Below are 25,288 nucleotides of genomic sequence, written 5' to 3'. Positions count from 1 at the left end.
AAGGGGCATAATTTAAAGATGGAGTTGACCAAGCATTGGATGGGGTCATCCAACGTGAGGCCTAAAGAATGAACAGAATTCATCTACATGAATAGTGAGGAATATGGGGGAGCTAGGAAAAGCACATCATGCAGAGGCAATAGATGGTGCCAAGGCTGGAGAAAGGAGAGCTTAGTCCATGAAACTGGTATGCCTAGCATGCAATGAGCAAGAAAACAAGTGGCAGAGATGAAAATGAAGTGGTGGGTAGGGTCCAGACCACACAAGGTACTGGGTTATATGAAGGAGTTTAGATTTTATTCAAAATGCAGTGGGAAGTCGTTTTAAGTAAGTGAATGGCATGGCCTGATTAACAATTTTTTTTAAGATTTTTAAAATTTTTAAGTAATCTCTACACCCAACGTGGGGCTAGAACTTACATCCCTGAGATCAAGAGGCACATGCTCCACCAACTAAGCCAGCCAGGCGCCCAACCTCATTAACATTTTAAAAACATCACTCTAGAATGTGAAGAATTCATGGAGAGGGCACTAAGATGGTGCACTGTGGTGACCCAGTCTAGAGATGATGATGATGATGGTTTGGCTAGGAGGAGAGAAGGAGAGAAGTGAATGGTTTGTGATATATTTGGGGGGTAAAATTGATAGAATGTAGTGATGGACTCTTTTGGGGAGATGAGGCAGAAAAAGATTTGGGATTAGGAAAGTACAAAATAATCATTTAGGGGGTGATCAACTGACTTTACTAGAGATACATAATTAGGTTGCCAAGCAGTGTTTAGGTTGGAGACATTGACTTTTCATCTATACCAATCAGTTCAGTTGTGTTTTCTCCAGTTTGTGTGAGAACGGATAGATGGTTGGGTTCATCTCGGGTGGGGTTGGTGTGTTTGACAGGGGAGAGAGAAGCATGGCAATTGTTACAGTGTTTGCAAAGGACTTATCATACTGAGAGTGACTGTAAATATCTATGTACATAAAGAAGTAAAGGCAAGTGGGGCTGATGGGCAAAGAGAAAGCCAAGCGACTGTGGACTGGGAGTCTTAATGAGATGAAAGATGGTGGAAGAGCAGGGTGATGGATTGAATAAGTTGAAAGTAAAATAGTTTTATTAAAGAATGGGATGTCTGATTTCTGATTTTATAAGTTGCTGAGGTAGAGAGTTCAATGAACTAGCAGCTCAACATTTTGGATGGGTCATCCAATATACATTGATGTTGTCTAATATGATGAGAGGAGTTAAGGTGGACTGGAAGATTGGAAGTCAGGTGTTGAAATCTCAAGTGAATGAAGAGAAGTGACAGCGGATGACAGTGATGAGGAGGGAAGTGTGATTCAGCTGAATGGTATGAGTCTCAAAGGAAAGAGGATATTTACAAGAGGAAGCAGGTTCAATGCCTGCAAGTAGGCAAACATTGACCCAACTACCAAACCTGAGGTGAGAGTAAGCAGTTTCTGCTTAAGAAGCTGGGGTAGGGGAGGAGATGATGTCCTCAGACAGCCCTTGGGTTTCACTGAGGCAGAGAGGGGGAAAGGGGGTGGAGAGCAGAGGTGAAGGGCACAGGAAAGTTGGTTGAGCACAGAGCAGCATTTCCAAGGGCATAATGAAGTCCAGAGTTGGGTCACATGGGGTATGGGTGAAGTAAGCAGGTTGGGGCTGAGAGTTAACAAGATAAAGGATTTCTGGAGAGGTTTTGCAGCTGGTAAAGGATAGCTGGCAGAGGCTTTACTCCTGGATGGCTCTTGGAAGAAGGTGGGCACTTAGCCTAACCCTGAAGTGTGAAGTGTTTTTTAGTTTTTGTTTTTTTTTAAAAAAAAACAACAAATTTGGTAACTGTTTGGGTCATTTTCCTCTTAAGGCTCTCTTTTCATTTTAAAGTTGATAATAAAAAGGCACAACAAGTTAATGAGTACTGAATTTCTGCTTGGGATGACAAAAATGTTCGAGAAATGGATGATGGTGATAGTTGCATAACACTGGGAATGTACTTCATGCCACTCAGTTATATACTGAAAAAGTAGTTAAACTGGCAAATTTTATATGATGTATATTTTACCACACACACACAAAACCCCATGCAACATTTAGTAAAGGTTGTAAATGAGCAGCCTGTTGGCTAAATCTGCTCTCAGACATGTTTTGCTTGGCCTCAGACTGTTTTGGCCATCGTGTGTGTACAAAAAAATGAAATTATTTTCTAACATTTAGAATCTGGAGATTTTGTATAAAATCCCTTCTAAAACCAGGCTGCCCAGTAACTGGGGACACACATTCCTACTTGGGTACAACCAGTTGTAGCCAAGGAAGGCCTGGTCCCCCTTACACGAAGCCTGCACCCCCACCACCCACACTGTGTTCTCGTCGGCGCTGGGGTCTAAGCTCTCCTGTCCTTCAGCCTGCTGCTTGCCCTGTTGCTTCTCTTTTCACAAGTCACAGAATGGTCAAATTGTTTTAAAGCTCAGCTTCTACGAAGATGAGCAAATGAAAGGTAGACTGAGGGGGCCTTGTGTTTTTTTTTTTAAAGATTTTATTTATTTATTTGAGAGAGAGAGAGTGAGAGAGAGAGTGCAAGACGGGGTAGGGTCAGAGGGAGAAGCAGACTCCCCACTGAGCAGGGAGCCCGATGCGGGGCTCAATCCCAGGACCCCGGGATCGTGACCTGAGCCAAAGGCAGTCAACCAACTGAGCCACCCAGGCACCCAGGGCCTTGTGTTTTAAGAAAAGTGGGAGAAAACACATTTCCTAGTGGAAATGAAGCTGCGTGTTTAATGTGTAAACAAAGTACGTCCCAAGAATACAATCTGGCCAACTCTAGTTACTTTTATTACCTGCCCAACTCCTGAGGGTGGTTGTGTTTGCCTCCCTGATTTATATAAACTGTGTGTTATTTTAAGTTTTAAATAATTTGTGTAAAGCAGACAACCTAACACAATCTGAAGGTCATAGAAAATCTCTAATTGTCATCAAGTCTTTGGCTAATAAAAGTACTGCAGCTTTGAGACTTTTGAGAACATCTGTGAGACACTCATTAATTCATGGATTAAACTACTGTTCTCAATGTTTGTTCATGTGAAAACGGTGTTACATTTTCTGGTGTGTGTGTGTGAGAAAGAGAGAGGGAGGGAGAAAGGTGTCACATATATGTCTCTTATTCATCGGCGCATAAATGCATTGTTTGTGCCAAATCAGTCAGTAGAGATTAGAACATTAAATCATTGTGTGTCAACATTGCCGTGAACAAAAAATGTTCTAGGACACAAAATGGGCACGTACTGTCACCAAAAAAGTGCACTGGGCTTCTTTTCGACAGTAAAAATAGAGTAAGCACCAGATATTCTGGCACTATGATTGACTCTAGTCTAAAATACCCTAACACTTATAAATTTACATACAAGGCAGTTTGACTTTTTTTCTTTTCTTTTCTTTTCTTTTCTTTTCTTTCTTTCTTTCTTTTTTTTAAAGATTTTATTTATTTTTATTTGAGAGAGAGAATGAGAGAGAGCACATGAGAGTGGGGAGGGTCAGAGGGAGAAGCAGACTCCCCGCCGAGCAGGGAGCCCGATGTGGGACTCGATCCCGGGACTCCAGGATCATGACCTGAGCCGAAGGCAGTCGCTTAACCGACTGAGCCACCCAGGCGCCCCCTCTTTCTTTCTTTCTTTCTTCTCTTCCTTTTGGATGAACTTAACTTTTGGACATCTTTGCTTGGTAATCACAGTACACTGAATTACCGTATCGCTGGATGAGAGTTGAAAACGACACTTAATGAGGATGAGAAATGTCCAGTTTCTGCTTAGAGATGAAGGATTGCGCCAGGTCCTGTCAACCACAGGCTGACATCTCTTGGTGTCCCGGGACATTAAGGAATATACCCCCAAGACCCAGCTAAGTCATGTATAAGCGTGAAGGGTGTATTCGTTGCCTAGAGCTGCTGTAACAAAATACCACAAACAGATTAGACCACAGAAATCTGTTCTCTCTCATGGTTCTGGATGCTGGAAATCTATAATCAATGTGTCAGCAAGGCCATACTCTGTCTGAAGGCTCTAGGAGAATCTGTTCTGTGCCTTTCTCTTCGCTTCTGGTGTCGCTCCACCAGAGACTCCAGTCTCTGCCTCCATTGCCACGTCGTGTTCTCCCTGTGTGTCTTTATCTATGTCTCTTCTCTCTTTAAAAAAAAAAAAATTTTTATTATGTTATGTTAATCACCATACATGATATTAGTTTTTGATGCAGTGTTTCATGATTCATTGTTTGCGTAGAACACCCAGTGCTCCATGCAGAACGTGGTCTCTTCTCTTTTTATAAAGACACCAGTCATATTGGCAAAGGGCCCACCCAAATGACCTCTTCTTGACTTCATTATGTCTGCAAAGACCCTATTTCCAAACAAGGACACACTGACAGGAACCAGGGATTAGGTCTTCAGTGTATCTTTTTGGAGGACACAGTTCAACCCGTAACAGAGGGACACCAACAGTGGACAGACCATGATCACTGAATTAACTCTTTCGTTAGACTCTGGCCCAGCCATATCCCATGACCACCATGGCTGCCTGGCTTTTCTTCCCTCCTGCTGTGTTTCTGAGTCAGCTCCTGCTTTATCTTTCTCTTCTGGCAAATTAATCAGTGTCTGTCACCTTTCATCCATTTACACAGGTTCCTCCCTTGTAGCATGCTCTCCCCTTACCTCAAACCCTGGAAATCGAATGCCCTGAGTGGAAGCTGGAACACCATTCCTGTGAACGTCTGCTATCAATCATTTCCCTTGTCTTTAATTCTTCCCCTACCCTGCTTAGATTTTCTGTTGTCTTCACTTACATACCTTGCAACTCTCTTGCCCGATCTTCGTTCTCGTTCACTCAACTGTTGAAACCCAGTCTTGAGTAAGTCCAGCTCTTTAGTCTCAGCCACTGAGCACAGTTTACCTCGCCACCTTGCTCTCAGTTCTCTCCAGAGACGCTTCATTCCACCCACAAGCACCTTCAACTGTGGCATCACCGATTTCCCCTCACTCACACCTTTCTCTTCACTTCTTAATTCACGGAGAAAATACACAGGTACTTTTCTAATTTCATGCCACCAAATTTACAAATTAGCCTTAATGCGGACCCGCCGTGTTCTCTTTTCCACTTGTGACAAAGGAAGCTAAGTCTATCCCAGGTCAGAAGCTGCTTCCCACCCCTCCCGCCCCCCTCTCTGGATTCAATCTCTTTCTGTCCTCTAAAGATTTCTATGCCTTTCTAGCATTTCTCCTGCATCTTTATCTCCATCTCCTTCATTTGCTCTTTCCCAGCAACATTTTAAGAGTCTCTTCCATTTTCCATTAAGAAACAATCCTTCTTTCACCTGGAAGTCCTCCCTTAACTTGATATTCACCTTTGTTTTTAAAAACTCATTACAATATGCTTTATTTATGTGGTCTTTTACAGGTACTTACCTTCAGTTTTTATTCTCTCTAGCTCTTCTTTATTTCAGGTAAACTTCTTGAGTTATCTGTATTTGTGACCTACACCTACTCTCACACATGCATTCTTAGATCCAGTGGAATCTCTTTACTTACTGTTCTGATCGTTAAAGACTTGCTTGTAGCTGAATCTAAGAACATCTTCTTGTCTTTTACTTCTCTTGCTTTCTCAGTAGCACGTGACACATTTTTTGCTTTCTACTTGTTGGCTTCCAGACACCTAGAACTTCTGGTTTTCCTTATAACTCGCTGATGTGTCTTCTCATTCTTCTCTGCTGGTTTCTCTTCCTCTCACTGCCCTATAAATATGTTTAGTGTCTGCCCTTGGCCATCTTTGTTCCTCACTCCATGCAATTTCCCATGAGATTTCTGCCACACTCATGAATTCACGTGATGACAATTTACGATCTGTAACTTTGGATTAGATTGCTCCCCACAGACTCCTATTCACATAACCAGCCATCTACCGGACAACTTCCCTCAGATGTCCTGTGGGCCCTTCAAATGCACCATGTCAAAAATTCAACTCATCCTCTCTACTCCCCAACACCCCTCTATCTTGTGTTAACCCCTGGGTTTCCCATCTCATTGAACCCTGACCCCATTTACCCCCACCAGAGACTGGGTGTCATCTGTAGCCCATATCATTTGGGCCTTACCACTCCAGGTGCTCCTCCTAGTTTCCAGTGGCCTGTATCTGTGTGGGGTTTTTTGTTGTTTTGTTTTTTGTGAGGAAAGCAAACCTTTTAGAAAGCAATAGAAACTGTTCTGCTTTGAGCACGGTAGGCTGGAAATGTTGGGTCAATGACTCATGGGAATTGGTTTATAAATTCCCCAGCTCCCCAACCTCTTGGCTGGGATAACTCTGAGGCATTTGTTTTATATCATTTCTTTTTAAGATTTTATTTATTTCTTTGTCAGAGAGGGGGAGAGCACAAGTAGGGGAGCAGCAGACAGAGGGAGAAGCAGGCTCTCGCTGAGCAAGGAGCCCAATGTGGGGCTTGATCCCAGGATCCTGGGATCAGGACCTGAGCCCAAGGTAGACATCTAACTGACTGAGCCACCCAGGCACCCCCGTTTTATATCATTTCCTAGGATTTGTCCATGAATTCATGGTACAGTTGGCTTGATAAAGCATTCTTTCCTGGCTACTTTTACTTCTCCGTATCACTTCTTCTCTTTCCTACCCATATTCTCTCTTCTCAAATGAACTACTTGCTCTTGAATCCTTGCCTTGAGGTCTGTTTCTGGAGGAAACCAAAGAAAGGTATCATCCCTCTTTCTACTCCTTTCTTTTCTTCTTCCAGTCAATTACCAAATTCTATTAATTTTACTTCACGATAGTCTTGAGAAGCTTACCACTTCTCTCCCGCCCCACTGCCACTAGCCTGGTGCCACCTGCCATCATCTCTAGCCTGGGTCACTGCAGTGGCCTCCTACCTGCTCCCTTCAGTATTGTCCCCCTTCAATCCTTCCTCTTCCTTCCAGCAGTGATCTTTCAAATATGCAAATCTGATAAAATAAAAAAGTCAACTTTTCAGGTGTCAACTTAGAATTGAGAAGCTGTCCTCGAGAATTCCAGAGCCCTATTAAAAGGAGCACCCTGTCATTTTCCTGTTAAAGCACTTCTCACTCTGTACAGGAAGTACTTGTGCACTCAGCTGTATTCTTCACCAGACCGTAGACTCTCTCAGGATAGGAACATTGTATTTGTCTTTCTCTTCTTTTCCTTTCCTTTTCTCCTCTCATCTTTGTTATTGTTGTACTCCTAGATTGTAGCTCTATGTTATAGTCTAGCTAAAGGTTTGTCAGTTTTGTTTATCTTTACAAGAAATCAGCTCTTAATTTTTTTTTAAGATTATTTATTTATTTATTTCACAGACAGACAGAGACAGCAAAAGAGGGAAGACAAGCAGGGGGAGTGGGAGAGAGAGAAGCAGGCTTCCCGCAGAGCAGGAAGCCCGATGCGGGGCTCAATCCCATGACCCTGGGATCATGACCTGAGCATGGCAGATGCTTAACGACTGAGCCACCCAGGTGGGTGCCCCTTAATTTTGTACATCTTTTCTATGATTTTTCTGGTCTCTATGTCATTCATTTCTGCTCTGATCTTTGTATTTTCTTCTTTCTGCTAACTTTGGGGTTTGTTCTTCTTTTCTAGTTCCTTAAGGTATAAAGTTAGGTTGATTATTTGAGATCTTTCTTTTTCTTACTGTAGGTGTTTATTGCTGTAAATTTCCCTCTTAGAACTGTTTTACTGCATCTCATCAGTTTTGGTAAGTTGTGTTTCCATTTTCATGTATTTCAAGGTATTTTTGATTTCCCTTTTGATTTCTCATTTGACCCAATGTTTCCTTATTGATTTTCTGCCTGGATGATCTGTCCAGTATTGAAAGTGGTGTATTGAATTCCCCTACTAGTATTGTATTGTTTTTTATTTCTCTCTTCAGTTATATTGGTATTTGTTTCATATATTTAGGTGTTCCAGTGTTGGGTACATATATATTTACAGTTGTTATAATTGTTGCTCTTGATGAATTGATCCCTTTAATATTATATAATGACCTACTTTTGTCTTATTACAGTTTTGACTTAGAGTCTATTTTGTCTGATACAAATAGAGCTATTTCTGGTCTCTTTAGGTTTTCATTTGCATGGAATGTTTTTTTCCAACCTTTCACTTCACTTTGAACCTGTGTGTTTCCTTAAAGCAGAAGTGAGTGTCTTGTAGGCAGCAGATAGTTGGGGTCTTTTTTTTTTTAACCCATTTAGCTACTGTATGTCTTTTGATTGGAGAATTAAATCCATTTACATTTAATGTAATTATCAATAAGTAAGGGCTTACTAATGCCATCTTGTTGATTTTTTTCTGGCTGTTTTTGTAGTTCTTTGGAACCTTTCTTTCTTGCTTTCTTTGTGAATTGATGATTTTCCATAGTGGTATGCTTTGATTCCCTTCTGTTTACCTTTATGTATCTATTACAGGTTTTTGCTTTCTGGTTACTATGAGGTTTACATAACATCCTATCATTCTAACAGTCTATTTTTAAGCTGATAGCAACTTAAATTTTTTTTTCAGTTTTATATCTTTTTTTAAAGATTTTATTTATTTATTTCACAGAAAGAGACACGGCGAGAGAGGGAACACAAGCAGGGGGAGTGGGAGAGGGAGAAGCAGGATCCCTGCTGAGCAGGGAGCCCGACTTGGGGCTCGATCCCAGGACCCCAGGATCATGACCTGAGCCGAAGGCAGACACTTAACAACAGCCACCCAGGCGCCCCTGCAGTTTTATATCTTTATTTGACAGTCAGCGATTAGTTCTCATCCACATTAACTGTCTGTAGATTTTTTTTTTTAAGATTTTATTTATTTATTTGACAGAAAGAGACACGGTGAGAGAGGGAACACAAGCAGGGGGAGTGGGAGAGGGAGAAGCAGGCTTCCCGTTGAGTAGGGAGCCGATGTGGGGCTCGATCCCAGGACCCTGGGATCATGACCTGAGCCGAAGGCAGACGCCTAATGACTGAGCCACCCAGGTGCCCCTACTCTCTGTAGATTTTTGAAAATGGTTACAGGTACATAGGTAACCTTTCCTTGTTCTCCTCTGACTTGATAATTCCAAATAACCTATCTTTGACTTCACAGCTTCTCTCTTTTGCTTGACCAAGTCTGCTGTTCATGCTCTCTATTGCATTTTTCATTTTATTCATTGTATTCTTCAGCTCCAGACTTTGTCTCTCTCTCTTGTTTTGATTTCTGTGTCTCTGTTAAATGTCTCATTTTGCTTGCATATTGTTTTCTTGAGTTCATTGAATTGTCTTTCTGTGTTTTCTTGTAGCTCACTGAACTTCCTCAAAACAACTGTTTGAATTCTTTTATTGAGCAAATTGCAGATCTCCATTTCTTTAGGGTTGGTTACTGGAAAATTACTGTGTTCATTGGGTGGTGTCATGTTTCCTTGATTTTTCATGTTCCTTGGTCTTGTGTTGCTATCTTCACATTTGAAGAGGGAATCACCTGCATTCTCTACTCATTGTCAGTGGGAGAGAAATCCTTTCTGCCAGCCCTGCTAAGCATTCTAAGACTCTCTCAGACATTTTCTGTGGATACATATGCTCCACACTTCTTGTTCTCCCTTCTTGGGTGGATGATGATTTTTAAGATCGCGTTCTTTCTTCTGATCCTGCAAAGCCCAGCTGACTGCTGACAGCCTCCCATTTGCCTTCCCCAGGGCAGTGCTGAATGCTGACGTTTATGTGCTTTTTCCCAATCCTGAAGATTTGGGCTGGCTTTCTGCACGTGCTCACTAGCTCTCTGCAAAGACTTGCACTCATTGACCATGGCAGTGTGAACAAGGAGCTGGCCACAGGGTGGTGGTGGTTGGAGGGGTGGCTGAGGGTAGGCTGCAGAGTGTTGAGGGTGCCTGTAGGCCAGTTGGGGGGACGCACAGGTGAGGCATCCCCAGTGGTTCATGGTAGGGCTTCTTGATGGGGTCCACATAACAGGATCTGCATCACTTCTGCCCTCCAAGAGCCCTGGTTGCTGTTCTCCCAGCTCCTCCTGACCCTTCAGTCATGTAGCACATCTCAGTATTCTGGATGGGGCAAGAAGGAATGGGGCCTCTTTGGCAGCATCCTGCCTAGCTGGGGAGGCCACGCACACAGGGACATGCCCCCACTTTCCCTGTGAAGAAGTCACTGGCAAACAAGCTCTCTCATTGCTGAGCTGTGCCACTGTGGGGGAGGGTGATGGGTAGAGTGAAACTGTTCTCATCCTCTTCAATGTGTCCAATCTTGGATTTTCCTCCAACAGTGTGTTGGAACTTCTCTGTTGGACTCCTGGACATCCACAAAGCACCCTCATTTCTGGGTGATGGTCAAAACTGGTAGAGTTTTTCTGGTGGGGGAAGACAGTGGAAAACTTTTGTTCCTCCGTTTCACTGTGACTGCTCCCTGCATTTCATGTTTAGTAATGCAGATTGCCACAAATATCTAAACTTTCTGGAAGAAAATAATTTTAATTCTAAGGTAATGGGCAACTATGGATTTTGGGTGGTTTGGATTCAACATTGACTCAGGTTCAGAGCCTTTGCTCCTTGGAAATACACTTGGTACTCTTCTGGAAAATGTTCGCTTTCTCTTTTCTCTATAATATTGATACACCTGTCACATTCAAGCAGGGCCCATGATTAATCTTAATGTGCAGGTGTTCCTAACTGAGACTGGATGTTTGAATTTGCTTCATTCTATGCAGTCTGTTTTAATTTTGATTAATTGCCATCAGGAGTAATAACTCCTCAGGGCAGATCATTAGGAAGCTACAAAATCGATTATGTTTAGCTATAGGATATGTAAAACTAGTCACCACCACTGAAATGATCATAGATCTCCTTTCAGTTGCATGCACAAGGAAGACTTCGGTCATTCCAACTGGATTTCAGGAACAAATTGAAATTGAATTGGAAATGCCTTTTCATAAATAAGTTAGCTTTCAAATTTGCCTTTTTTTTTTTCCTCAGTAGATTTTCCTAATTCTGACATGAAAATCACTAACCACAACCGATAGTCATGGATGGTAGGAATAAGATGCTTTAGGTTGGGGTGGGGGGATGGGTTAGCCTGGTGACGGGTATTAAAGAGGGCACGTTCTGCATGGAGCACTGGGCGTTATATGCAAACAATGAATCGTGGAACACTACATCAAAAACTAATGATGTGATGTATGGTGATTAACATAACATAATAATAAAAAATAAAATCTTAAAAAAAAGATGCTTTAGGTATATGCTAGGGAACATCTCTCAGTGCGTATTTGCAATAACTAATTGACAGATCCATGAGCTTCTGGTGTATACATAAGGAAGGACCTGGGCTTACCACTCATTCCCCACCTGAGACCAGTGCCTATGTTGGGGCACTGACTGGTTCACTTTGTGGCTCGACGCACTAGGCTCCCAACCGCCTCTAGCGTCCTGACCGCTGGTGTTTCCTCTTGGCCCATGCACACTCAACCATTTGCTCTTTCCTAACTAGAGCACAGCAGCTCCTCCCTTTGCCTATGACTCTCACTATCCCTGGCACGCTCTTACTCCGCTGTTTCATCTGGCTACCTCACCCTCAGTACTGCTCTTAAATGTCACCTATTCTGGGGGGGGGGCTTTGTTGCATCACCCCCCTCGGGGGCTCTTCTCTGCGTCCCATTGCATCCTGGGCCATTTCTACGGAACTGCCGTCGTAGTTTCTCGTCACTGAATGTCCGTCTCCTCTTCCAGATTGGGAGGTCTCTGAGGGCAAAATTCCTGTCTTGTGCCTCTGTATCCCCTAGTTCAGGGCATCCTAACCCTGTTCTGCTTCACACACCCCTTTGAGAATCTGATGAAAACTATAAACTCGCTCTCTAGATGAACAACTCTGAATTTTGCAAATGATTTCAAGGAGTTCTGGGAGCCTCTAAATCCACCCGTGGACCTTAGAAGTCCATGGACCCCTGGTTACGAAGCCCTCTACTAGCACCTGGGGACATCCAGATAGTGATCACTTAACACATGCTTACTGTGTGTCAGACATCACTCTGTGCACTTCACAGGATCCGCCCCATTTATTACTCACTACCACCCTATGAGGTAGAGACTCTGATTACCCCAGTTTAAAGATGAGAAAACAGAGGAACAGCATAGAAATAATTTGCTCACGACGATCCCTGAGCCTGCACTCCTCGCTAGCCTGCTCTGTCAACCACAAGTCTGCCTTCGTCCCACCTCACTACGGTGCTGTTCATAGCACTCTAACGGGCACCGCAAGCTGTCTGCTGAATGAACCGCAGAATGAGCAATAGTATTAGATATACCAGAAACTATGAATAAGGGTAAAATCATGTGGAAGATGAGGAGGCTTAGCATTCAAATGGTTGGAGCTTCCTCAGTGGACTGGATAGCATAGAACGTAAGCTACAGCCAGTCTCCATTTAGCTTTAAATATAGCGGCGGGGGGCGCCTGGGTGGCTCAGTCGGTTCAGTGTCTGCCTTCGGCTCCAGTTATGATCCTGGGGTCCTGGCACTGAGCCCTGCATTGGGCTCCCTGCTCAACGGCGAGTCTGCTTTCTCCACTCCCTCTCTCCCAGCTTGTGCTAGCTCTCTCTCAAATAAATAAATAAATAAATAAATAAATAAATAAATAAATAAATAAATAAAATATTTTTTAAAAAGTATAAGGGGTGGGAAGGTAAAGAACTTCTATTGAATATTTAATACACACCTGACCTTGAGTTTAGTACTTCCTACACAAACCATATCCTACAATAGTGGTAACAGAGCTTAGAATAAAATTGAATTTTGAGTCAGGTATTGACCTTGGGGAAGGACTGGATGGGAAAATAGAAAGTGCCGTGTTTTTTAAAGCAAGCGCTAAGAAAGCACAGTTTTTAGAAGCCAAACTGTTGGCTCCCTGTGACACTCGGAGAGTAAGTTTTAGGGCTAGACTGGAGAAGGATTAAGGAGGTAAGGGTGGGCTAAGCTTTTTCTTTCTTTTCATAAAGATAAGCCTTTGGTGTATTTTGTGATAAGGAAGAGTTTTACAATTCCAGTCTGACGTGATTAGGACCTTCACTCAAGTGTGCATCCACACGCACTTCTGTTCTGGTTCCAGGAAGGCAGGAGGGGAAGGTGGGAATGAAAGGGAAGAGAGACGCATATGTGATTATCATGTAATGATAGAGTAGAGTCTGTCAGCTCATCTAGCCTACGGTCCCTCCTGTCGTCAACGGTTTAGAAGTCAAACGTCAGGCACTGAGCTTGGGGTGGGGACCTGGCAGAAAAAAACAGTGGCAGGGAGACTTTACTTGCTCAAAGAAACTTGTTATCCTCTTCATTATTGTCCATGACCAATTTTAACCACACCCAGGAAAGCCTAGAAGTGAGAAAATGCTCTTAGTGTCCTTCATTCCCCCATGGTTGCTAGGGCTGATCTTACTGTGTCCTGCATATTGGATTCAGGGGATCCATCTCCAGGTGAGCCTTCAACCACTTCTAGCCTGTGTGTAGAGGGGGCTCAGGTCTTCAGAGGGCCAGTGTCTAATCTCTAATGCTCCTGGGGATGTGAATGTCCATGTCTGGTGGGAAGGACAAGGGTATGTGACACGGGTCATTGCCCAAGTTTGTGCCCTCACGGTGGATCCCCTCAATGGTCAAGGTACTTATAACTCTATCTCACAAATTGTGGGGGATATTTCTCCTATCAATTACTTTTATTGCTCTTATGCTTATCCAGATCACTGACTGGATATCTTGGTTTCTTAATGTCAATATATTTGGATTATGGAGGATGATATAATGAAACCAACAAACACAGGACTTTTTGGAACTAAATTTGGGGAAATTTTCTGGTTTCATTTTTTTAAATTTAATATAGAAAACAGTGTCCTAAAATGTTAGCAAGTCCTTTAAAAATATTTGGCTGGAAATGTTTTTAACTTTTTCTAACATTAGCTTGGCTTTCTTTTTAACTTTGCTGTCTTAAACTACAAGCAATCTTCTAAAGGGGGCTAAATCAAGCCAGTTTTCCACTGAGTTATAATAATGGAGACTCTAATTATCCAGGCTGCATCTCAAGTTGTGTTGTAACTCATTAAAATTCCTTTTGCCCCTTTTCAGTTGGATGCGTTTCAGCGTTCTAAATTCTCCTCTCTTCCTGTTTCAAAAATGCAGACAGTTAATAGAGTATATTCATATCTCATTTGTTTGTTAATTTGTTTTTGTAATGATCTCTTTGTCCCTTCATTTCTCTAACCCATGGCTGTACCTACATTACCAGTTAAAATGCAAATTTTCTTAGAGGCTGGCCCCTACTGTCCATAGCAAAAGAATTTTGATCTTGCAAAATGATTTGCATTTGGGTGAAGGATTCCCACCGCATGTACGAATTTGCACCTGGATGCAAATCCAGGGAGAGCGGGCTCTGTGGTGGACTTGGGGAGAGGGAGGTGGCATCTTTGGGGTGAAGTAAGGTATTACACTCTGTGAAGAATGCAACCCTGTGCTACAGAACAGGACTGAGAGTGAAGCCTTTGATTTTTGCCCTTTTGGAAGGTCTGCATAGGTGTGAAGCCATAAGATGTTGGCAAGTCCACTGCGTATTATCAGGGCAGTTGAGTTTATGTGAATCTGCCCTTTGGCTTTCAAAGATCTCTCTGGGCAGCCTGACTAGGAGAGGTTATCAGCTCCCCTGCTCTGCTTGGTGGGGGTCACTATTTAACTTGTATAAACGCTTTGTGGGAATGTGTATCTTTCGTCACCATGGACCAGATCATTCTTGTAACTAGGCACCCAAGGAAGTCTCGAAGTATTCCTCCTGGGGATGTGCAGCCTTGGAGCTGCTCATGTGAGGTTTATCTTTGCTTTTTCTAACGTTTACTATCTGGAGAGGATTATCCAGGGAACAGTTTGGCTTAGGTGTGGGGCTGATCCTTTTCATTTCTTCTCACCCAGTGAAACATAGGTTCTTTAGATTACGAACCGAATGTAATTCCATCAGGAAGAGTAGACTCCCAGAAGGAAATATCAACAGTTGAGGATTATTGAAAAATGAGATACAGTGTGTTTTTTTTCTTGGCACTTTTTTAGAGAAGAAAGGACTATAATTTACACTAGAATTCTACTCTGTTTGAAGATGTGAATCGGAGACTCTTGTGGAAACCATTGCTTGCCTCAAATCAAAAGGGAAAATGAAGCTAGAAATAACTTTTTAAAACATATCCAATGACCTGAATATTATTTTACAGGTCTGAATAAAGGGCGAGAACATGATTTAGATGACCTATGATAGCTCAGTATTTTGTTAATAATCTCATATAAAAATTAAATCAGATTGTGCATTATGTAGTCCATATTTTTTTTAAATTTTTTTTTAAAGATTTTATTTATTTATTTGAGAGAGAGAAGGAGAGACAGAGAGTACGAGAGGGAAGAGGGTCAGAGGGAGAAGCAGACCCCCCGCTGAGTAGGGAGCCCGATGTGGGACTCGATCCCAGGACTCCAGGATCATGACCTGAGCTGAAGGCAGTCGCTTAACTGACTGAGCCACCCAGGCACCCATGTAGTCCATATTTTACTTAACTTAGTTTTACTAAACAGGGATTTTCAAGTGTAGTCACTGTTGTTAATGTACAGTGATTATACTGGTTAAGGGTTATGCACTATAAGAAGATAAAAGATACCAAAAAAAATTTTTTTTTTCTAAAGTAAGCTCTACACCCAACATAGGGCTCAAACCCCCAACCCTGAGATCAAGAGTTGCACACTTCACTGACTTAGCCAGCCAGGTGCCCCAAGAAGATAAAAAATATTTGAGCTGATTATGAATTTTTATCTAATTACATTGGTCCATTAAAAAAAAAAGACAGTGCTCATAGGTTGGTTAAATTGCAGGAGCATAACACCTAAAGTTATTGCTGGAAATTCAAGAGCTAGCTTCCTAGCATTCTCTTCGTTCGTCCTGTGGAACATGGCGTACCAAAGATCTTATTCTGCAAATGTTTGCAAGAGTCTTTTAACAGCCCTCTCTCTAAATTCCTCCTGCAACAGTCATTCACTCTTTCGAAGAGTGACTGTATAATTTGGCCCTCGAACCCCTGGGAAGCCTTGAAGTTTCATTAAGGAGTCCTGGAATCTATATTTATACCAAGTATTATCGAGGACAGAATAAAGAATGTGCTGGAATAGATGTACTGTTTTTCGTAAGTGGCTGTTGTGATGATTAATAAATACAAAATATGCTGCCTTCATGGCAGCTTTTGATAATCTCAATCAACAGAGACTAAAACAAAACAACTAGTATTGGGTAAAAAATGGGCTCTCGTACTTGAAAAGTTTAGAAACTAGTAGAAAACAGGAGTGGAAAGTGTCACCAATATGGCAAGTTTGCATTTCAGCTCAAGTTCCTTGTGTGCCTCTGAACTCCCCATGGTCAAAGGAGTTACTCAGTTCTCAGAATGATTCATGCTTATATAACATACTGGTAACAAAAGTGTAGAGCCTTAGGGTTTGTGGAGGAAAAAGAGGGGGGGCACATTCAAATGATCTGCTAATATGGAGTCTTTTTTTTTTTTTTTAATGCTCTCAAATTACCACATTGTGGCTAAGTAGATGACAGCGGGCTGCAGAAGTCTATAAACTCATTTGAATTGTGCTTTCAGCCCGCCAGGATCCCCTGAATCATAATTACAGAGAGGACTCCATGAAACGCACCCAGCTCTGCCCTGCTTCCCAAGCTGAGCCCCACTTGTCCTGTATCAGGATCAATGCTGGGTCACAAAAAAGGGGCTGTGAGAGCAAAGCCTGGCTGTGGGGGGTGGGGGCAGATGCAACAGAAAGAACCAGGCAAAGTTATGGAGAGAAAAGTTCCTGCTTTGAGAAAGGCAGAATCACTGGCTAGCTGAGAGAGCACTCATCAAGGAGTTCCCTCCTGTGTCTCTGACACAAACCAGCCCTGCCGTCTAAATTGGAATGTTAAGGAAATAACGGAGGGGCTCCTGGCTGGTTCTGTCGGCGTGGCTCTTGATCTCGGGGCTGGGAGTTCGAGCCCCACGTCGGGTGTAAAGTTTACTTAAAAAAAAAAAAAAATCTTGAAAACGATAAATAAATAAAGGGCACAGGGACGAGGAGACACGTCCTTGTCAACAACCAGGAAAAGGTCCGCTTCCTCTCTGGGCAGGCAAAGAAATCCATGCCTGTTACACACGCTGTAGAAGTTTTTATTGTTTATCAATAATTACAGCTCTCTTTCATGTTTTCACACTCTGGGTCTAAGGAGGGAAGGGAATTGGGCCTGTTAACCTTCGTGTGCGACTGAGAAGCCGTTTATGGCTGGCCAGGTGCAAATGCCGTATCTCATCTCCCCGTGTCCGTCATGCGACAGGTGCAGCAGGTGGACGGACTTAGGGAGCTGTTCAGTATCAAGGAAATGTTTGGGCCAGGACCGTCCCATTTCGGGGTGGTACAAGAAATCCACAGATTGTCTTCCACTTAGACGCATGACAGGTATGACTGGGGAAAAGCCATTTTTCCTGAGATGCCAACAATAGGGGGCGGGAGGGCAGAGTGACCCACCCCAAGTTCAAGGGGGCACTTGAGGCCCTTTATCAGTCTTCTTCCTATAGCTACAAAAGCCTTCAGCCTTCTGCCTTACTACCACTGGTTCTTTATGACTGTGGACAGGACACCAGGGTACTGGGAACAAAGTGTGCTCACCTGGAAAACAAACACTTTCTTTAGTCCGGCATTAATGCCTGAGGGTGTTTTAAAAGTTAATAATAAAATTGGGGGTAAAGTAAAAGGAGATCCTGAAGCCCGAGTGTAAGACAGAAGGAATGTTTGCATGACTTTACTCAAACGGGGTGTGCAATGCAGCAAACACCGGGTGTGAGACTATGGGATGAGCGCGGGCCCTAGGACTTCCTGGGAGCCTGAGCTGGGACAAGGCATCCCTTGTCTGTACCACGAGCCGTTGATCACTGCATGACCCCTTTTGGTTTTACAGATCTGTGCTGAATGCATACCACCTACCCAGCAGACACAGCCTCAGTGATCTAATCATGGAGACAGAGGTCAGCAGAGGTGCAGCTCTTGCCTATGGACACATGTTGCAAAGTAAGACATCAGTGTAAAAGCCGTATATGTACATAACTCGTCACGCTTGTACGCCTTAAATTGCCCAGTGGTGTATGTCAGGGATAGCTCAACAAACCGGGAATGAAACAAAGTGGAGGATGCTTTGTAAAGATAGGCTGCAATGCTCTAGCCGTACCTCTGTTCCGTGTAGGTCCCTTTTCCTGCCCCCAAATACCTCGATGAGATTACATTACAGGTGGCGTCTGCAGTGGGTAGGAATAGCGTTTGCTAAATGTAACATAACCCTGATGGCAGAGGCTGAACCAAATAGGGGTTGTTTTCGATGCACAAGGACCGTGGTATCTCACAGCGAAGGGCCTGCACGAGGGCATCAAGCCCCAGGCTCCTCTTCCTTCTTCTCCATCATTCTTTCTCATGGCTCTAGCCTCCTTAATAAACATACCTGGGCGCCCACCCCGTGGCTTGTGCTTTTACCTCATTGGCTAGAACTGTGTCACATGACCACCCCTAGCTGCAAGGGATGCTGGGAGACAGTGTGCTGAAATTGAGCCCATTGCTTGGGTTGCACCAGACCTCGCATCTGTCGGTAGGGAGGGAGGGAGGAAGGTGGCAGCAGGATATGCAGTAGCAGTAGCTGGCCCAGGACTCTCGTGACGTTCACAGACCCTGCAGGCTGGAGAGGGCAATAAATACGTGGAAGGATGGAGTCAGAGCACAGAAGGATCTTAGGGGAGGGGAACAATAAAGTGAATCTAACACGCACACCACTCAGTGGGGTTAAAGTCTTACCCCTTAGTCTAAAAAAATCAACAGTACATAGACAGGATGGGGGAAATGTTTCTTAATAACCCTATAAAAATATCTACTCATTTTCATTTACCAGAAGAGTAGTAATAGCAATCAAAATAATGTATTTCCTGCTTGTTTACTATTAGTTATCTCCCATTTGGTTCTCAGGGTAATTCTTGGAGGGATATTTATTATTATTATTATTATTATTTAATTGAGAATTATAACTTGACCAAAATCCTATAGCTAGTAATTAGGTGGGTCAGGATTTGAACCTAATGCCAGAACCCTTATTATTTTCCTTTATATTATACTATTTCCCAAGGAAAAGTGATTTATTGTCTCAAAAAGCTAATTCAATCTTTTTTTTTTTTTTTTTTTTTAAAGATTTTATTTTGGGATGCCTGGGTGGCTCAGTTTGTTAAGCGTCTGCCTTCGGCTCTGGTCATGATCCCAGGGTCCTGGGATCGAGTCCCACATCGGGCTCCTTGCTCATCAGGGAGCCTGCTTCTCCCTCTCCCTCTGCTGCTCCTCCTGCTTGTGCTCTGACAAATAAATAAATAAAATCTTACGTAATCTCTGCACCCAGCATGCGGCTCAAACTCACATCCCTGAGATCAAGAGTCACATGCTCCACCGACTTAGCCAGCCGGGTGCCCCAAAAGCTAATTCAGTCTAGGACTGCATTAATAGTATCACAATATCTATGTCTGGGGAGATAACAGTCTCTGTCTCTGATCAAAACATATTTGCAGCATTGCTCTTAATTCTGGAAGCCACATTCAGACAAATGGGAACTGCTAAATCCTCCTGTACCCACACCATCTTTACTTCAGTTCCAGAGGGTAAGAAGGATGCTCAAGGCCAACACCTCCACCTTGCTATTGGCCCTGTCCCATGTCTTTCTGGAGCTCCAACAATGGACTCTTTTGTCTCCTATACTTCCATCTTGTCACTTTTTTTTTTTAAGATTTTATTTATTCATTTGCGAGAGAGACAGAGAGAGAACAAGCAGGAGGAGAGGCAGAGGGAGAGGGAGAAGCAGACTCCCTGCTGAGCAAGGAGCCCGATGCGGGACTCGATCCCAGGACCCTGGGATCATGACCTGAGCCGAAGACAGACGCTTAGCCATCTGAGCCACCCAGGCGCCCTCACCTTGTCACTTTCTACCAATTCTTTTTTCCTCAGCCAATAAGTTTATTTTAAAAGTTTCCATCCTAAATAAATAGCCCTCCAAAACCACCTTTGTAGAAATACATACCTTTTAAACTATGACTTCTAATGAGTCCTTGTTAACCACACTTCTTAAAAGAAAATTTAACATATGCTTTCTCTACCTGCTCACTTCCCATTTATACCCTTTCCAATTTCCAACTATGTCGAACATCCCCAGCAATTTTAAAATACAAGTCCGTCCCTGGTGGCAGCCATCTTTATAAGTCAAAGGAGCTGACCAACGGGATGCTTGGTGGAGGCCTGTATTTTAACGGCTGCTCATTTCTCTGATATGCATCTTGAAAACATTCCTAAATCCGTTAGGAAGTCTAGTTTTCACAAATGTGTTCTCCTACTAAATCAATAGCACTTTTAATTTGCTATGAAACAGCGAATCTAAACTCTGCAATGATTTTGTTGGCTTGCTGTTCAATTTCTCATTATATTACGCTTCACAGAAGAAAGCTATTTTTATTCTTTTATACTTAAATAATTTTGGTGCCTGTGACTGTATTTAACTTATGGAAACAAAGGCATGTTGAGTGATAAAGTAAATGAAAAAATGGCTTTTCCATTTTTAATTATCAGTGGAATAAGCATTAGTGACACGAAGAATCTGGGAAAAGATCATCGATTGTCAGTTTGCATCTACTCCCGTAGTTGTCATCCCCTAGCACCACATCCTCTAGGGATATGGAAGAGACCTGAGTCACTTTGGCAACGGAGTTGGGAAGTAGATCATTTCACAAAGGCTTGGAAAACCACAAGTTTCATTGCAAGTATAATATAACTACATTTCTAAACTCCACCACCTACAGTTTATTAAGAACACTGGTGGTGTTGGAAAGTTCCAGTGCTGGCCAATTTTAGCTCTTAGGCCACTTCTGTATCCAGTGGATTGGAGCAAACAATATCCTTCAAGGAAAAAATCTAAAATTTCCTAAAAGTAGAAGTAAAACAGTACAGTTGACCCTTGAACAACATGGAGGCCAGCCCCGTGTGGTCAAAAATCTGCATGTAAATTTTGACTCCCTAAAAACTTAACTACTAATGGCCTACTGTTGACCAGAGCCTTACTGATAATAGCCAATTAACACATATTTTGTGTGCTATATGTATTATATACTATATTCTTACAATAAAGTAAGCTAGAGAAAAGAATATGTTATTTAAAAAATCATAAGGAAAATACATTTACAGTAGAAGACAGCAAAAAATCCACATCTGAGTGAACCCATGCGGTTCAAACCCATCTTGTTCAAAGGTCAACTGTAATTAATCTCTTATTAAACTACAAGAAATAATTTTTCTACCAGATACTTCTTTGGCTTTTTGTAGTTTCTCATTCTGGACCATTTGCAAAGCATGATTAGCCCAAGAAACTGCCAAGGGCGGGATGGAGTGAGAGGCAGGGTCCGGGAGCAATGGGGGCAGGGGGTGGGCAGCAGCATGCAAGTAGATCCTTCTAGATTACAGGGGGCCCCCACAATATGATGGTTTGACCACGATTTTTTTTTTTGGCTTCACAATGGTGCAAAAGTGATACTCAAATCAGTAGACACTGTACTTGGAATTTTCATCTTTTCCCAGGCTAGCGATATGGGATATGATATTGCCTTGTGATGCTGGGCATTAAGCAACAAGCTTTCGCTCCCTCCTGGTCAAGCCACACGATCATGAGGGTAAACAGCCAATACGCTTACAATCATTCTGTACACACACAACCATTCCGTTTTTCACTTTCAGTACAGGATTCAGCAAATTACATCAGATATCCAACACTATTACTTATTGGCTTTTAAAGTTGACCGTCAGTGCAGTCTGTTTTAGAAGAATACACAGTGGGGCAAGTTTCTTGTGTGTTTATTAATGCGGGATTCTTTCTAGCTTCGGTACGGGCTTGCAAAATATGTCTCACGTATCCCCAACTTACTCCATTTCATTCTAGTAACCAATGTGGCTGTGCTTCTTCTCCCTTTGTCTCTCTCTTTCTCATCTTACTTCAGGAATGGAAACTAATAAAGATCAGGATAAAAGTAAGAAAGTGCATGTATGTGGCATGGGGGGAGGTGGGGAATCTTTGAGCCAAGAGATAGAAGTCATTGGGCAAATCACTTAGCTTCTCTCTCCCAGGCTTATTAATTTTCAGCTGAGAATGGAAACATTTTGTGAGGGATGCACACAAATGCACGTTGCATATGAACGTGTTTTTAAAAGTCTGAAGTGCTATTTAAAATCCAAAGACTAATCTAATAGTATTCTTAAAATTTTTGAGTAATTCTAGTATAGATCTTCCTCGACTTAAAACCATCATAACTTGAAAATATCCGAAGTCAAACAACCCTGACCTACTGGATATCATAGCTCAGCCTAGCCTACCTTAAATGTGCTCAGAACACTTACATTAGCCTGCAGCTGAGCAAAATCGTCTAATACAAAGCCTATTTTATAATAAAGCATTGAATTTCTCATAAATTTCTTTATATAACATAGGGGAAAAAATCAAGCTTTATACTGCGTTTCTAACCTACACTTAGGGCCTACACTTTAGTATATCTTACCAAACAACAGTATTCAAAAGAGTGAAGGAAAAAGAATAACCTTAAAGTCTTCCACAGGTATAAGAAACAGTGTAGGGGAACATTCTATTAAGCATGTTTTCATGGAGGGATCAAGTAGCATGCAATTATTTTGTAATTGCCTTCAGCCCCTTGCTATATAATTATTCATTTGGTTATATGTGCTTTACAAATTAGCACCCCCAAAGATCTAAAAAAAAAAAAAAATTACACAGAACATGGTGATTATCCTTAGAGTTACATCGTTTCTCAAAGGGTAATTGCCATTTCATTTGCTAGGTCTGAATTCACATCATGACCTCATGGTAATCATGTACTTACAAAGTGACTTGCCTGGCTGTCGGGGCCTCAAAATATTGTGCACAGCTGAAATATGAGAAAGTGGTTGGGAACAGGTGCAGATCCAAACTGGTGAGGGCTGTGTGTTCAGATGTGCTCCAGGGGCAGAGGGCTCGCAGAAAATAGTGTTGAGTGCATGTGCGTGCGTGCGTGCGTGTGCATGCCCGTGCACATGTAAACATAACATCTGTGGGTTTCGCAGGTCTCCCAAAGGCTGACCAATTGACGGAGGAAAGCTTTTACCCAACCAAGAGTCATTCCCACTCCAAAAGCCACACCCATTTGTTAGATTTACTAGAAGATCAAGGAAAGAGAAATATAAATGTCTCACCGTCCTCTTAAAATCAAGAACAACAAAAGTAAAAACGTCTTTCATGAAATACAAGAAGTAAAAACACATTGCTTGGGGGGGATAGCAGGAAAGAGACTACTACCTAAGGTCTTGGAACAGCGCAGAGCTGCACGTTTAATATGAAGTCCGCCTTGAATGTTGTAGGCATTATAAAATGATATGGTTCCTGGAGGGTGCAGAGTAAGCCGCTCCTGGAGCCCGCATTGCCGTGTGCTGAAGCCAACTCCTACAGGCTTTTGAGAACTGGTTGTTAAATACCCAGGAATCTTGCAAACAGATTGTTAAACTCCTGGAATCTTGAACTCGGCCATGGTGGGAGTATTTACACCACAGAAATTGGCAAACACTACGAGCCATTCTTTTCTTCCCCAGAGAGCCAATTTACTAGCATACCACGGAGTTCAAATATCTTTAAAGGAACGCTTTGCTGAAAACCCTGTTTTGCTAATAATTCTTACGAGACCGACTCTTAGATTTTTAACCCTTCCCTGAATGACTCCAAGATTAGTTTCTATTTTTCCCCTCCTTTCTCTTAGGCTCTTCCAAGCCCCCGGAAGACTGTTACAACTGAACACACTCATCTGTAGGAATCCCCTGTTTGAATATTAGTGTTTAAGATCTGAGTTTGAACCCAGATTAGACAACGTGGGTTTGAATGCACAAGCCTGTATTTACCAGATGTGTGATCTGAACAGTACTCCTCCTTTTCTGCTTCCCTTTTCTCATTTGTGAAAGGGACATAGTTCCTACCTCATGGAGTTGGTATGGGAATATCTTCCTTATAGGGTTGTTGCGGGAGTTAAATAAGTTATTACATGTAAAGCATTTGGAACTCTGGCCATAGAAGGCCCTATGCATGTGTTTGTTATTGATTGGGAAGGTTAGCCTGTGATTAGGCCTGGCACACGGCAAACAATAAATGGAAACTGTGTCTATTTTTCTTTCTTGCAGTTCTGTTATTATACATTGGTATTTGGGTTAAAACATCTTTTTCTTCAGGGACCGGAAGGCGGATGTTTCCTGGGCCACAGCCTGGCTATTTCGAGGGTTCCTGTTGTCCCAGCTGATGCCTTCTCTGGGAGTGGACCTTCAGCTCTGGAAAGGAGCAAGCCCGAAGTAGGTGGGCCACGTGGTGCCTGTGGGGACGCAGGGCTAGGAGAGCCAGGCGACCCGTCCTTTCTTAGAGCCGATAGACCTTACTGCCTGTAACACTGAGTCTGTAAGAACGGCATGACATCATTCTGTAGTCTCTTGGGATTTTATGTGAACCTAGGGTACCACGGTGATAACATTGTCCCCCTTTTGCTCTTCCGTGGTTGGGCTGGGATGAGTGGAAGTTGGGTGGTTCTGCCCCACCTCTTCCAAGCTGCTTCTCTACCCTCGTCCTGTCACAGCAGTCCTGTGTTCGATAGCACTCTGACTTCAGGGAAGCCCAAAAGATGGGACAGAATCTGTAGGACCTATTCCAGGGGCATGCCAATGCCAATGAAAAGGGGAGGGGGCATCCCTCTGGCTTGTAGTCCTCCAGACAGAGCCAACTTGGGATCCAACTTGACATTCCAACCCCTTGCTCCTGTGGACTAAGTCCCCCTGAGCCTGCAGGCAAAGCCTCTTCCCCTAAAACTCAGTCTCATTAAGGGAGGAATTCTTAGCTCTGAAAAATACAGTATGTCTCAGCACATGTGCAAATTGGCCACTAGAAACCACAAGGGAAAACATATTCATAAAGGGAGCTATGTGACTACAGGGGCCAGAGGCCCCAGCATTGCATGTTTTGCGGCAACTTGGTCTTTGCCTAAACACCCTGAATACAGTGTATGCTTCTAATCTGTCTTCTCTAAGATCTCTAAAATCATGCTGAAGCCATGTCCCTCAGTAATTTCACTGCTGAATTGTGATGCTCCCTTAGATTACAGAATGTATG

The 25,288-nt window shown here is 42.8% G+C and overlaps 1 long non-coding RNA gene across 1 annotated transcript; it reads left to right on the top strand.

The window, feature by feature from the left end:
• The first annotated feature begins 17,079 nt into the window (after positions 1–17,079).
• Positions 17,080–25,011, top strand: LOC117997462. Its single transcript, XR_004675823.1, has 3 exons — positions 17,080–17,499; positions 17,999–18,108; positions 24,364–25,011. It is a non-coding gene; the product is annotated as an uncharacterized LOC117997462 (long non-coding RNA).
• The last annotated feature ends 277 nt before the right edge of the window (positions 25,012–25,288 follow it).

This window comes from Mirounga leonina, unplaced genomic scaffold (assembly GCF_011800145.1).
Source record: "Mirounga leonina isolate KUSES-001 unplaced genomic scaffold, KU_Mleo_1.0 Mir_366, whole genome shotgun sequence".
Taxonomy (NCBI): Eukaryota; Metazoa; Chordata; class Mammalia; order Carnivora; family Phocidae; genus Mirounga; species Mirounga leonina.
The sequence above is the reverse complement of the archived record's forward strand: the minus strand, read 5'-3'. Positions and strand labels throughout refer to the sequence as shown.